Here is a 14,220-nt window from a genome sequence, read left to right as displayed (position 1 = left end):
TAGTGGCCTGTTACAAACTAGTCAGAGGGGACCAGCAGGCATTGGGGGAGTCCCTGTTCCCCCAAGCACTGCCAGGAGTGACTAGAAATAATGGTCACAAGCTGGCAGAGGGTAAATTCGGATTATACATCAGGAGGCGCTACTTCACTGTCAGGGCGGTTAGGATCTGGAACCAACTTCCAAGAGAAGTGGTGCTGGCTCCTACCCCTGGGGTCTTTAAGACAAGACTAGACGAACAGCTTGCCGGGGTCGTTTGACCCCAGTACTTTTTCCTGCCATGGCAGGGGGTCAGACTTGATGATCTGCTCAGGTTCCTTCCGACCCTACAAACTATGAAACTAGGAAGCAGGAAAAGAGCACTGAAAGCTTGAGATCAAAGTTAATGTGTATGGCACAGCTGGTCAGATGTTGCATTAAAAGCTAGATCCTGGAGAGTACCCATAAGAAATGCACCACTCACCATTTTCTAACTTACCAGACATGCATAGCTAATAACATTGGGAAATAACAAGCCATAGTATCACTTGAATGTTTTCAGTTAGGATGTTCTTTTGAGGTAACACAAAGATGAGCCAAAGCTAGCATAAATGTTCTATTTTAGTTGTAAATCTTTTAATGGTTGGATGACAGTGCACCTTTCTGCAGAGGATAGCAGAGATAGAAAAGTTGATTAAAATGGATTATTTAAATCAAGGCTTTTCACTTGATGATTTGCATTGTCTTAGTGTAAATCAGCTTTCACCCCCTGGAGCATGTGGGGAAGAGACCCCAAGCATCAGTGCTGAGCACTGGGTTGTATCCTTGTTAGAAGAGTATGAGCCAGTGGGGTAGGGAATCCTGCTTGTCTCTTCAGTACTTATCTTGTCAAATGAGATGTGCATGAAGTGCATATGGAGAAGCATCTGCTGGGTTGTGTTGACTCGCCATAGCTCTTCTGTATTTTGAAGTGCCAGTCATTTAAAAATCAACCAGCTTAAGGTAATGGAAGCAGCAATATTTAGAGTCCACTATAGGTAGCATGTAGACTATGTATTTTAAATTGCTATAGGGCCCTTTGCAATATGTTGTAGCTAAACAGCAGTGCTTTTGCAATGCTCCTGCAAAGACAAACTATCCTTGTAGACCACAGCGTGCTCTGGGGGTCTTTATCCTTCTGTGATTCCTGCTGCTGGGGGAGTCATCATGAAAACCTTCCTCAGCACTTCCCTCCTATCTCTGCCATTGGTTTGTTTTATAAGCAATCTGGGGTTTTGAGGCTATGCTCAGATGTTGGCTCCCATTGAGTGGCTTGCATTACAACATAGCTGCATGGCCAAGTAATGCGGAATAGATGTTAGGGAATCTTGGAGTAAGTGCTGCAGGAACAGGAGCCAAAGTATTTTGTTCATGTCTAGCATATCTTTCTCTCCAAGAACACTCCAAATATGATCAAGCCTTTCTACGTGAGAGTCCTGCAGGAAGTTCTGGGTTCCCCTTAAGCATTGGGTTGTTCTGGAGCAGACTTTTCAGTAGAAGTTGTGAGGACAATAAATATAGCTGGTTTCAAGATAGTGTGGTGAGTTAGAGAATATGACCTGGTGCTAGTGATAGCAAGGGACTGGACTTAGTAACCCAGAAGATCCAACTGAGTGTCATGGCTCCTTTATGAAATCATATCCAGCTTCAAGTCATGTCTCAGTTTGTATTACACACTAAGGAAGGAGGGATGCACTTTGCTTCCACAAGGAATGCCCAGCTGCTAGAGGGGAGCAATGGTTCTCTGAACATGCTACACCAAAGGCCCAGTGGTGCATAGTGGAGTACTGTGCTCCTGGTGGGGCTCTTTCAGAGCAGATTTAAAACAATCATCCTAGCTGCTTCCAGTCACTAAAGTTTCTGTGGTTCTTTCTGTTAAGGATGCAAGTTATGGCCATCAGTGAAATGACCAAATTCTGGTTACCTGCAGCATCTTGGATTAGTCATGTGGTTTCAGCATTCACCTCCTGTACTCAGCTGCTGTGTAGCACTTGTGTATGCAGTTAAAACAGCTGCGTCTACCCTATGGCTGGCTTCATTGTGGTGGGAAATGAAGCATTCCCAGTGAAAAGCTCTTGGGAATGGATGGTGGTCTAGAAATAGAGCAAATGCATTGGTGGATGCTGTAATGGCATGGTCCAACATAGCGACCTTTGAAGTTGATGGTTGTAGGTCGCTGCTGGGAAGTGTAACTTTCTGGATGTGCAAAGTCACCTTGTCTCTGAGCTTTGCAGGTTTCCATGCACTCTCCATTCGGGGGCTGCTGTTTGGTTGCAATGCATTAGCTTCCAAAAGCCTCAGCCAGGATTGAAACCCCATTTCACTGCTGGCATTAACAAATCTACATTAAATAGATGTGCCCTGAAGTGGTAAGACAAGGGCCTCAGCTGGCCACATGTTAGCTGAAGCTAATGGAAAGATGTTACCTCAGAGAGGCAGGCCTACATACAGGGTGGGCTTTTAGGGAGCTAGGAGGTAACACTGACATTGAAGATGAAGTGAACTCTGGGCACTAGGATTTCTTTCCCTTCAAATAGGAAGGAGAAGGTGCTAGGGCTTAGTGAACAGCTCTGATCTGACTTTCTGCATTTACCAGGGTGAACTTGGTTTCTGAACTGGAGCCCAGTCCTCACTGGGCTATACCGACTCCCACTGGGAGTGCCGCTGTTCTGTGCTTTGCAATATCACCCACACAGCTGAATCTTTCCCACGTGAAAACTGGGCTGATGCAGGAGATTGCAATGAAGGTTTCACTTGTAAAACTCAGGAGCTGTGGCAGTGAGTGCCTGGGAGTCATTTTAACTCTTGCCTACATTAAATCCATTCAACTTCTATCAAAACTGATCTGGCAGTGTGCGCACTGAGCAGATTCTAGCCCTGGGTATCATAAGGTTGCCTGTGGATTCCCTGTGGATCTGAATTCAGAATACCGCTGTGCTTTAATGTGAGGGTGATCCCAGGGAAACTAGAAATGAGCCTGGGGGCTTGTAACTTGGCAGCACCGTGTCCAGACAGCAAACAGCTCTGTATAAATCAGGCCACCTCTAAAGAGTGGTAGGAACTGAAAGGGTTCATGTTTCAGATGGACAGTTAGTGACAGGAGTGATCAAATGCATGTGGCTGGCATTTCCAACAGTGAACCATCATCCTTCCTGCAAGTGGGACATCTGTTGCCTGATGCACAAGGTTAATCTCGCTGTCTGGGGTTAACTTGGAGTTTGCTCCCTGGTTAGGTGCTCAGGAGTCTGGTCCTGTGTGGAATGGGCTGGGTGCTTGGTGCTGTATAAAGGACTGTCCAGAGCAGTCACCACTGACACATGCACATCGCAGTCACAAGTCTGGAGAGGCATGCAGTCTGCATCCTCCAGTTTAGAGCCTGTAATAAACATGACAACAAGCAGCAGTATGGCCTGAATTACAATGCCAGGAAATGGGTGGAAAGGCAGTGAGGTGGAAAATAAAGTCTTCAGTCACAACACTGATAACGGAAAGGGCCGCTTGGGATGGGGGATACTTCCAACAGGGACTCAGCATAGACTGTTCCGGGAATAGCAGAGAAGATACCTGAAAAATGTTTGCGTCCCTGTGCTCCCACCTTCCTGCAGATCTGCTGCTGGTCACGAGCGATTACTGAACTCCTGCCTGCTGCTTTTTGGGTCCCTTGGTCCAGCACAGCCCTGCCAGGCATAGGAGCAGGCGCTGGTGCCTCTTCTGTTAGAAGCAGCATCCTTGGAGCTGTCCACTTCTGCTCTAACAGCAGAGCTCTTGTGTTGGAGCTGATGTACTGTAGCTGCAATGGTCCAGGAAACTTGTGAGAGGTTAGGATTTGGGGGCACGGGGGATGATTATGTTGTTGGGGAGGCATCAGAAAGCAGCTGCACAATTTGGAGCCGTGGCTCCAGGCTGCTGGGTGGTGCTGGATTAAAAATAAATTCTGACTGATCAGTGGAGCCGACATGGCTGTGGAAGTTGGGAGGAGAAACCTTTGCTGGCCCCTGGGGGCGAGGAAAGCATTTTTAGTCGCTTTCTGCCATCAGCACTGTTGGAAAGGACTCGTTAATCCACCACATGGCATCCCCCCACCTGGGCCATTATGTTCCACCAGGCTTGCTAAACGTCAGGGTTGTACTCAGGAGTGCTGAGTTTCAGGGGGAGCCTTAAGGCGATGGGGTTTGCACGCAGTTGCAGCTCTCCTCAGGATTACTGTTAATGCAGGGCAATCCTGAAGGGCTCAGGCTGGCTTGTGCTCATCCTGGCTGAGGGAGGCTCAGCCAGGAGGGGGAATCCTGCCTTGCATTTTCCTTGGGTTTGCTGAAGGAAAGCTGCTTGCAGGCAACTTGTGCCTGACACAGAAACTGGGTCTGAGGGAGGGGAAGGCAATGCAGAGCGCTGCACGTGTCCCTGCTGCAGTGTCAAACTTCCCGAGGCCGGCAGAGGGAGCCTGCTGTTTGGGAAAAGGGCTTCCAGGCCAGCCCTGCCCAGGGAGCCTGGCTCAGCACACCTTCCTCCAGGGCCAGCCTGCAAGCCCGCTGGGGGCCTCACCAGCCTTATAGTCCAACCCCTCCTCAAGGCAGGATCAGCCATGTGCCACCCCTCCCCATTTCAGCCCTCCCTGGTGGATGCAGGACAGTTCATAACCACCCTCTTTATACCAACCCTTTTCTGTATTTCCAGACCAGCTTCTCTCAGCCTGCTCTTCTCTACCCTGGTGTTTGCAGGCTTTGGGCCCAGGCTGTGGCTTGCTCAGTGAGGTGTAGGTTGAAATCGGATGCAAAGGGAGGGCGAGGCAGGACAGCTTTTCTGTTCCTGTTGCTCAGAATGGGCTTTGTCTGTGAGGAGTGTGATGTTCAGAGCATGTGCATGTGCTGGGTGAGTGCCCATCTCCTCTGCAGGTCTCCCCCGTGGGGGCAGGTGCAGATGAAGTCAGATCCCCCTGGACTGTATCTGAGCTGTAAGAGAACACTCCTAGTGATGCTGTTCATGGTTCCCCCCTTCACTTCTTGTTCTCACTGGCCTGCGAGTCTCCTTTCCCTGGCCACGCTGCAGAGGCAGCACTGAAATCCCAGCTGCAGCTCCTGTGGGGACTGGAGAGGCGTCTGCCCTGAGTATCCCCCTGGATCCAGCATTGCCATGTGTCCATCGCTAACCCATGTCCTCTGCCTCATTTGGAAGGCACCAGAAACCAGGCAGAGGCACTGTGTGACCCAGCACTCCTGGCCTGTAGACCCCTGGGTGTGGCCAGGGACTGTCCCCACCTTTCCTCCAGGGTGATGGACTGAAATGCTGGGCTTTGCGGTGCCTTTTGTGTGCACAGCCCTGCAGTCGGTGGTGATTTAGGTGCTGGCTTGCTAGCAAACACAGCTGCTCGCATCTGTCTTTCCATGAATGCTGCTTGGATCACAGCGCTATGTCCCGAGTGCTCCTAGATGCCCCTCTCTCAGCACCTCCATAGCGAAGGGCTTTTCACAGCTGGGGGAAGTGGAGCCCAGAGATGTATAATGTGCCTCAGGCCACCCAGTGGGTTGGGATCAAAGGAGGAAACACACCAATGTCCTTGATTCCCCATGGGGTTTCTGGTCCGTTACACCATGCAGGTAGCTCCCTGACCCACCCAGGACCCCAGAGCCCTTTCGACCGAGGTGGGGGCCCTGCTGGGCTTGGGTGAACCTGTGCTGTGGCATGGTGGCTGTGTTTGTGCTAATTCTCTTCTTGACTGCATGGAGCAGGGACGCTGGCCAGAGCTCACGGCTGACTGACTGCACAGACCGGGGATTCCCTGGTCGTTCTCCTGGTCTGCATCTCTGGAGCAGGAGGCAAACAGTGGTACAGAGCTTGGGAAGGAATGGGTGGCAAAGATAGGCTGGCTGGGGATGGGGGAGACCTGGTTTCTGTCCTAGAAGCCCATAGTACTCACTGGGCAGGGCAGGGCACATTGGGGATGGTTATGAGCCAGCGAAAGAGTTGGGAGCTGCTGCAGCCCTCCCCAGGGGATGCTTGAGCCCAGCAAGTTGGGTGGTCTGCTGCTCCCACCAACCTGTGCTGCCTTGGGGTCCCTAAAGGGGCCATAGCCCTTTAGGGTGGTGCCAGGTGGGGACTGGGTAATAGCTATGAGCCTCGCTTCCTCTGACTCTTTTCCCTACGACTGGCTCCCCTCATTACCTTGAAAACCAAGGGACTTCTTGCCTGCTGCCTGGAGGGTGCTGTCTTGTCACTGGTCACCACAGGCTGCTCCTGGCTCCCTGCTGCCAGGAGGCAGGATCCCTGGGCCTGGGGCTTCCCTGCTCCTTCTAGCATCATATCGGCTCCCAGCAGGGGACCCTGTGCTCAGCCCCCCTGAGTGCCACAGCCCTGCAGGCTGTCTTGGAGCCACTGGCTGGGTGCAGGGGATCAGCTCCACCAGGGCCTAGGAAGCCCACGACAGCTCCAGCTCTGCTCAGTTGGAGGCTCGGCCCTGCCAGCCTTGACCTACTCTGCCTGGGGAGTCTGCAGGGGTTCCCCCAGGCTGTTACTTGGCCTTGCCAAATGCCTGCTCCCCAGGGCACATTTCCCTGGTAGGATGGATGCCTCCCTAGGTAGACCCCATTCCCTGGGCTGCATTGCATCAGGATCTTGCTCCCACCGTTCCTAAGTGGAGCCTCAATCCAGGCAGAGCGCAGCCAGGCACGAGGTACTGCTCCCCCGCTCCCTGTGCTCTCACTCTGCTTCTCCACGCTCCTGTCTGTTCAAGGGATGCTCCAGCCACAGGGCTTCACCCAAACCCTACCCAGGCACCACAGCAGCTGCCAGGCAGCCTTAGCATGGTACTACCTCCTCATCTTTTGTTGGGGTTTTTTTTGCTTGGCTCTCTCGATTTCTGGATGAGGAAGTGTGGGGCTGGGTGGGCTGGCAAGTGAACTGCAGGCAGGGCAGGTTCAGAGCCTTGGACCACGCTTGGCATGGTCCTGTGGCTCCACCAGACCTGTTCTGGCACCTCGCTGAAACTGGTGAAAGCTCCCTGGGCATAGGCAGTCCCTCCGTGGAGAGTGGACTCGGCTGATGAAAGTGGAGCTGGGAAGTAGGATTTTGTGGCTGGAGCCCACTTGGGTGACACCAAGAACAGCTGAAAGCAGCAGGAGGCTGGGCTGGGCAGCTGGACCAGGGTGGGCTCCTCCCTCCCAGCAGCACGGGGGCTGGGGAAGGTACTGGGTTAACGCTGCGCGACCAGGGCTGTGGGCAGTGAATGCACTCGTTGTAGCCCCAGTGCAGCCCCCCCTGCCCCAAAGGCTCCAGCTCTCCCTAAAGAGGGTTAGCGGCCAAGCCCTGCCCAGCTGTTTATGCTGCAGCAGCAACAGCTCAGGAATAACGAGCGTGAAGCGAAGGAAGTACATCAAATATTAATCTCTGCTGCACAGTCCCCAGCCGGCTGCGGCTGCCAGCACGCAGGTGTGTGCAGCCCCACCCAGGGCCATGGCCCCGCCACTGCTGCCCCTCCAATTGTGGCCATGGGAGGAGATGGGAAGGGGCTGGACTGGGAAGCTGGGGGAGCGACGGGGGGGGGGGCAACCCTGGGCGGGCTGGGGGGACCCCAAGCCTGAAACTGCCAGGGGCTGCAGAGCAGGAGTGAGGGGCCTTGGCAGCATGGGTCCGCACGCTCAGCGCTTTACACCGCAGAGCTGGAGGAGCTGCCGCCCGGGTGCCTGGGCCCAGCGGGGAGGAGCAGGCACCCTAGTCTCAGCCAGCCCCCCCACCGCCCACGGCTGCCACCCACCCGTGCACCCCGTGGGGTTGCCGTGGCAACCCGCTCAGCAGGGGCGTAGGGGAGGGAGCGGCTCGCACAGCCCTACGCGCCAGCGATGCACTGCTCAGAGGGGGAGACGGCAGGGGCTGCGCTGTCGCACGCAGTGGGGAGTCCGCTGTACCTGGCACACGTGTCCACGGCACTCAGCCCTGGCAGCTGTAGGCACGTGGGGAAGGTCTGCGTGTCCTTGCGGCTCCACTGAGCAGGGGTCAATATGGAGCTCGAGCTCTCGCAGCTTTGATGCAACAGAGGCCGGACTCCTGCCAGCTGCCTCGGGTCACTTCTTCCCAAGCGGCCGCAGGGCAGGTCCAGTTTGGGGCTGGGATGTCACTGCATGGGCCCCTGGCCAGGGAACAGGACTCTGCCTCTCTGCTCGCACATCCGCACTCCCCAGTACAGGCCGGAGTTGTACACACCAGGCTGCATGGCCCCTGTGCCTGGGACCTTGCTGCGTGTGTGAAGCTGACCGGAGCTGGGGGGGACCTGCCAGGCAGGTCTCAGCACTTTGCTATGCCCCTTCAGGAACTCCCTCCCTCCAGACTGGGGCTGAGCTGAAAGCCACTGTCCTGCAGCCTGTCAGGATGCTGGCTGCACTGCCGCTCCCAGAGGATTTGCCCTGCTGCATGCTCACAATCCCAGAGCCACAAGTCCCCCCCACTCACTGCTGCTGCTGCTTGCCCCAGCTGCCATCCCTTTGCAAAATCCCCCCATTGCTTTCAGCTTAGGTGGGACTGACCTTAGCTCAATCTCTCTCGGGGCTTGAGGCTCCTGTTTGAAGTAGACTGAAACCATAGACTCTGCACAGCCTCAGCTGGGAGGAACCTACCCTGTTTGGCCGTCTCTGCTACTGCTATGGCTTGCTATGGCGATAACTGCCATGACTGGGCAATGATTTGCCTGACTGAGCTGTCCAGGGGCAGGAGAGCCTGGGGCCTTCCCCAGAGGCTGTGCATGAATCGCTGGGGCAGTGACCCATGCACCAAGGGCTATGCGCCATCTGTCTCTGTCTTTCACCCAGGACACGGGCACCTCCTTCCCAGTCCCTTGGGTCTGTGGTTCTCTCCACTTGGGCAGCAGAAAGACCCTAGCCAGTTTCGTCCCTGAGTACAGGCCCCCTCCTGCAGAGCTGGGGCTGGGCCCATCCATCCTGCTGAAAGACCCTGCGTCCAGATGGTAGCATGAGTCTTACCCGGGTGGTTTGTCCCAAGGCCCAGCTCCAGGAGCTGGTGAGATTCCCAGCTTCCATTTAAAAAAACCCACCAAGTCAGTTTTACCCCTTGCAGCTTTGCAGAAACCCAGGCAAACATGACCCCCTGGAAGTTCCAATCCCAGACAGGGCCGAGCTAGAACCCATTAGGGATTGTTATTATTATTAATATCATGATTTTTAAGATATTGCTATGAATTTGGGGAGGGGACTGCTCAAGGCTGCTTGGGGCCTGGTGACACCAAATAACTGTTTGCATTGGAAGATTTAAGTGCAGTTTAATTTGACTCATTCTCCTGAGCTGGTGCTTCCTGGAGCCTGATTCTCCTCTAGGTTGTGCCAGCTCAGCACCAGGGAGTTCAGCACAGTCGCTCCTGGTTTACATCATTGTCACTTCGAGGACGATCAGGTCCCACTTTTTCACAAACTCTTCACATTAAGAATGACAATTGACCTGACACTGGCCCCTCGACTGTGATTCTCTCTTGCAGCTTCCCCTGCGGGCTGGTTGGTGGCTGCTTCCCTAGCACCACCCTTTTGCATACCAATCCCCTGCTCTTTGAGCTAATACCGCAGCTGCAGAAGACTCACTGTCACTGGAACTCAGTCACAGCTCTTTCTGCCGAGGCGGGGAAACCCTGCCACTGCTTAAATCTGATCTGCCTTTCTGGTTATTTATTCAGTCCTAAACTCCCCAGGGATCTTCATGCCAGGCAACCAATCAGCCCCTTCTGTCCTCAGATCTTGGGTAAAAGCATGCCATCTGCACCTGCAGCTCTTAATTACCAGGCAGGGTCCATTAGGGAGCTCTTGGGTAACATTCGCCCCTGGCAAGCCCCTACACAGGCAACAGGAAGAGTTCACCTTTGCTCACTAAGGTCTGGGGGTGTTGAAGAGCCATCAGGCAAACTACATACTAGAAGGTAAACAGGTATATAGGCACATGTTGGAAGCTGTAGCCAGACAACTCATGGTCCTTCAGGGTGGGAAAGTGTATTTTGTAGGCTGCAAATGTCAAGAGTAGGTCTCCAAGGCTCAGCACCTATCATCACGGTGAGATGTTCCAGAGCTCTCAGTACGTGGTGCCTGCATCTCACAAACTCCTTCCCTAAGGGCCTGGCTGGTGTCATTGCCTTCTTGTCACCTGGGGGCACTCACACAGAGGGCAGAAAGCACCTGCCCAGTGTTCAGAGCCTGCGGCTGTGCCCCAGCCAGGCTTCCTGCTACCTTCTGCACTTGCTGCCCTCGCTAGCGGGCAGGTCCCAGGCAGGGAGTTCTCTGCCGTCTTCAGTGGGATCAGATCCAAATGGCCAAGATTATCCAAAGGTTTGACACCAGCTCTTTTAGATGAAGCCTTAATGCACCTGGGAGCAGCAGCCTTGGCTTAATGCTCTGATGATACAATGCCTCTTCCTCTGTGTTTGATGTCCTGCTCCACGTGGACACAGCCCAGCCACATAGTCCCAGCATTCCTGAGGTTTCTCTCTGGCTGCCCACCCATCCCAACAGACTGATGGATACAGGCACAAGGTGATCTTTGCCTACCATGGTTGGTTCTCAGAAGCTTTCAAGCTCCTGCCTTGGATGCAGCACGAGTGTCCCGGCTGCTGTCATGTGAACTCCCCATGTGCTGGAGGATCTCGTGGCCTGCTTGGCTGCCATATTGTCCTGATGCATGGCTGCTCTAGGTAGTAGGAAGGCAGCTTCATGCGCCTCTGGCCTTTCCTGGGTTTGTTCCAGCCAGCAGCACTTACCAAAGGCACCAGTGCCATTAGCCGTGGCTTTTAAAAATGTTCTTTCACGGTTTGTGGTCACTTCCTCTCCCAGAAGTTTCCTGTTCGTGAACATGCCAGTTGCACTTCCCACACACAGATGCTATGGCCAGAAGCTTCTTTTCACTCTGGGTTCACCTTTGTGCTCTTGGCAATAGTGACCTTGATATGAAAGCAGACTCCTGTCCTCTTCCAAGAGCACTGTTCCAAGCCCTGTCTCCTTGGCAGCCCATCAGATGGTTGCTTCTTCATCCACAAGCAGCATTTCAGGCTGAGATAGATAGTGATCAATTCCATGATATACATAAGGACTATGTTAAGTTAAAGTATGTCCAGTAGGCACCTCAGGGGTACCCACACACTTTTTTTCAGAGATGCTAGGGTCGGAAGGGACCCCAACGGATCATCAAGTCTGACCCCCAAAAGTCAAATGCTCCAGGTGAGGCTTGAACTCACAACCTTGGCATCACTTCTCCATACTGCTTTATAAGTACCACATGCTAACCCATTGCACCACTGGAGCTTGTCTGCTTCTTTATGTATTTATTTAAAGAATTTTCAGATGGAAAAATCTTTTTAATCAAACCCAAATGTAACTGGTTTTCAGGAAAAAATTTAAGAGTCTAAAAGAAAAAATGAAGTCTTCAGAGAAGCTGAGACTTAATTGTCAAAGTCTGGTACACAAATAAGTTACACAAATAAGTGTAAGTTAAATAAGTTACTTGAAAGGTTGGAATAAGAAATAGTTAGATACTTTCTAATAAGTCTCTGAACTGTTATCATCTCTCTAGGTGTGGGCTCCTGCTGAAAGGCTTTTACCTTGTCAGGATCAAGTCAGAGCCTTTGGGAAGACAGCCAGGCCATGACTAGCTGCTAACTCAGGGGCAGGCAATTATTTTGGGTTGAGGACCGCTTACTGAGTTTTGGCAAGCTATCGAGGGCCACATGACAGGCAGCCGGGGCAGATAAATATTAATTTTCTAAATTTCTTAGGGGCCCTGCAGGCCCGATAGAATGGCCTGGCAGGCCACATCTGGCCCCTGGGTTGCATTTTGCCCACCCCTATGCTAACTTAATGTGCTCAGCAGCACCATGTGCGAACCCCTCATACAGCTTGCTATCTTCCAGCGTCAAGTCAGTTCTGAGGCTGCTGTGACTGCTGGGGCACCTTGGATGCAGCACCTTAGATGCGGTAGATCTTTCCATGTAGCCACGTACATATGGTGCCAACGGTGGGCTGATTAGCTCTGCTAGGACGTCCCAGGACTAGCATGCCCAAAGCTGTGTGGTGTTTTGGTGCAGGGGAAGAAACTCTGCTGGTCACACTGTCTTTGTCTGAAGGAAATAAGCCAAGTATCGCCCACTCAGTGCCAATGTTCGTTGCAATTTCCTCTTGTATTCAATTTTGTATCCGTTCCTTGGCGCTCTCTACCAGGCTCTGATCTGACACCTCTCCTGCCATGCTGTTTCCACACCAGAAGGCCATCAGCTGTGCTGCTGATTCTTGCAAGGCCCATTCATCTGCCTGGGGGGTGGTGTTGATATTCTTCTGCTGCAGCTTTGATCCCCCATGGCACCCTCAAGTGGCCATGCCCGCCTGCCGCTATCACAGATTGTGTGAGGTAGGTGCTTTCCTTAGCCAGAAGCACCAAGCACTGAGACTGACTGTAGTTGCCAAGTCAGGTGATGGTTTGTCAGTGAGAGACAGTTGGGTGCCAGCTCTTTTTAGTGCTTAGTTTGGCTTGCTCACATCTATGCAAACACACAGCTTCTCCGGCTGCCCTGTGGCATTAGCAATGGCACCTTGTTTTCCCATCTGCTTCCTTTCTTCCATGATTGCTTTTCTCTCTGTGCCGTGAATAAACCGCAAGGTAGGAGCCGAATGGATTTAGCTATTTCCAGGTGCAGCCTCTCCAAGAGACATTGCAGTCCTTCAAAGGCATCAGGGTGATCTAGCTGCTTGACCATGGTGACACACAGGGCATGGTCTGCTCTAAATATGTATTTGGCTTTGTAAGTGCACTGATTGTATGAAGTGCTAGTCCTAGGTTCAGGGTCACTAAGCTCATAAGTTAATTTGATGTAGTTAAAAGCAGTGGCTTCCCTGTGGCCTGTAGACTGGCTAAAATTTCAGGCATGTCTTTTCCTTGGCAATGTGTTTGCAGTCTGCGTTGTCCTGGTGATATTCTGGCCATGCTGTCATATCATTTCAATTTGGCTTTGCTCAGCTGGGGTTTCTCTTTCTTCCCTTGTATAAGGCTGAGGGAAGCCTCTCTGTAGCCCAGCACATTTGCTTCTATCCCACTGGCTATTTCAGTCTGCTGTTTGTGTGTGCTGCTGCCTTGCCTTTGCATCTGGTGCTTGTCTGAGCTGTGCAAGCCATTTATTTGTGCTCGTTTGCTCACCCTTAATGCTCTCCATGCAAAACCTCTTCTTTTGAGTTACTACTTCCCTCCTCAACATGGTGCCATGTTTTCTATTACTTGTCCTGTCTGCAAATATGAGTACTATGATTTTTCTTGCCACAGTTATGGCACGGGACTCCATATGTAGGGCATCCTCCATTGTGCTGCTTTTCCCCCAGTGCCTCCAGCTCTGTCTTTATGGTTGTGTTGTCTGTTCCTCTCTGTGTTTGTGCATTTGCTTTGTACAGATGTCAGAGGTGGGTGTAGGTTTACGTATGTTTTAATGCTTTCCCTGGGCTATTTGATGAATTATCTCCGTGTCTGCTCCACTTACACTCTGCATCTGGGCATGAGCTTGCTCGCTTGTTTTTATCCACGTTTGTAGCTTTGGCCCTGGGAGCATCTCCCATCCTTGTGACTAATTAGGGGTCGGACTCGATGATCCATTGAGGTCCCTTCCGACCCTAGCATCTATGAATCTATGAATTACTAAACTAGTGAGTGCCGCTCTTAAGATCTGATCACTGTGAATCAGGCCTTCTGTGCAGTTGGCTACTATGCAGCACTTTGGTTTGTCCTGCTTCTTCCATTTGATCCCTTACATCTGGGACAGGTTGTATGGATTGGAAATACTTTCAGACACCTTCTGGATCCATGCAGCTGTTGCTGCCACATTCAGATGCTGCTGGAGCACGTCAGCCATTTCCCACCCCAGCTAATAGCACAGCTGCTCTTGTCCCATGTTCCCTTCTATCCGGTTCCATTGCCGTTCGTGTGACCTCCAGGGTGTTCAGTCACTGACCGGCCAGTCTGCATCCATATCCACCTAGATAGGGAGGGGAATGCCGGCCCGGGCGGCTTTCTCTGGGGGAGTGCTGTGTGTCTCTGCATGTGCACTATATTTAGCACCTGTTTTCTTGCTCCATCAGAATCTGGCTGCCTTGGACGCTGTGTTCAAAACCCAAGTATGAAAGGGGAGAGAGCCAAGGCTATGCCACACCCAGGCTTTATTCCTTCCCCTTCATGTGCCCCCCTCTCCCAGGC

At 52.5% G+C, this 14,220-nt stretch overlaps 1 non-coding gene across 1 annotated transcript; it reads right to left on the bottom strand.

Moving 5' to 3' along the window:
• Window positions 1–11,202: 11,202 nt before the first annotated feature.
• TRNAI-UAU lies at window positions 11,203–11,294 on the bottom strand. Its single transcript is given in 2 exon segments — window positions 11,203–11,238; window positions 11,257–11,294. It is a non-coding gene; the product is annotated as a tRNA-Ile (tRNA).
• Window positions 11,295–14,220: the final 2,926 nt, after the last annotated feature.

The sequence above is a fragment of the Crocodylus porosus genome, unplaced genomic scaffold (assembly GCF_001723895.1).
Source record: "Crocodylus porosus isolate Cpor-Errol unplaced genomic scaffold, CroPor_comp1, whole genome shotgun sequence".
In the NCBI taxonomy this organism is placed as follows: domain Eukaryota; kingdom Metazoa; phylum Chordata; order Crocodylia; family Crocodylidae; genus Crocodylus; species Crocodylus porosus.
The sequence above is the reverse complement of the archived record's forward strand: the minus strand, read 5'-3'. Positions and strand labels throughout refer to the sequence as shown.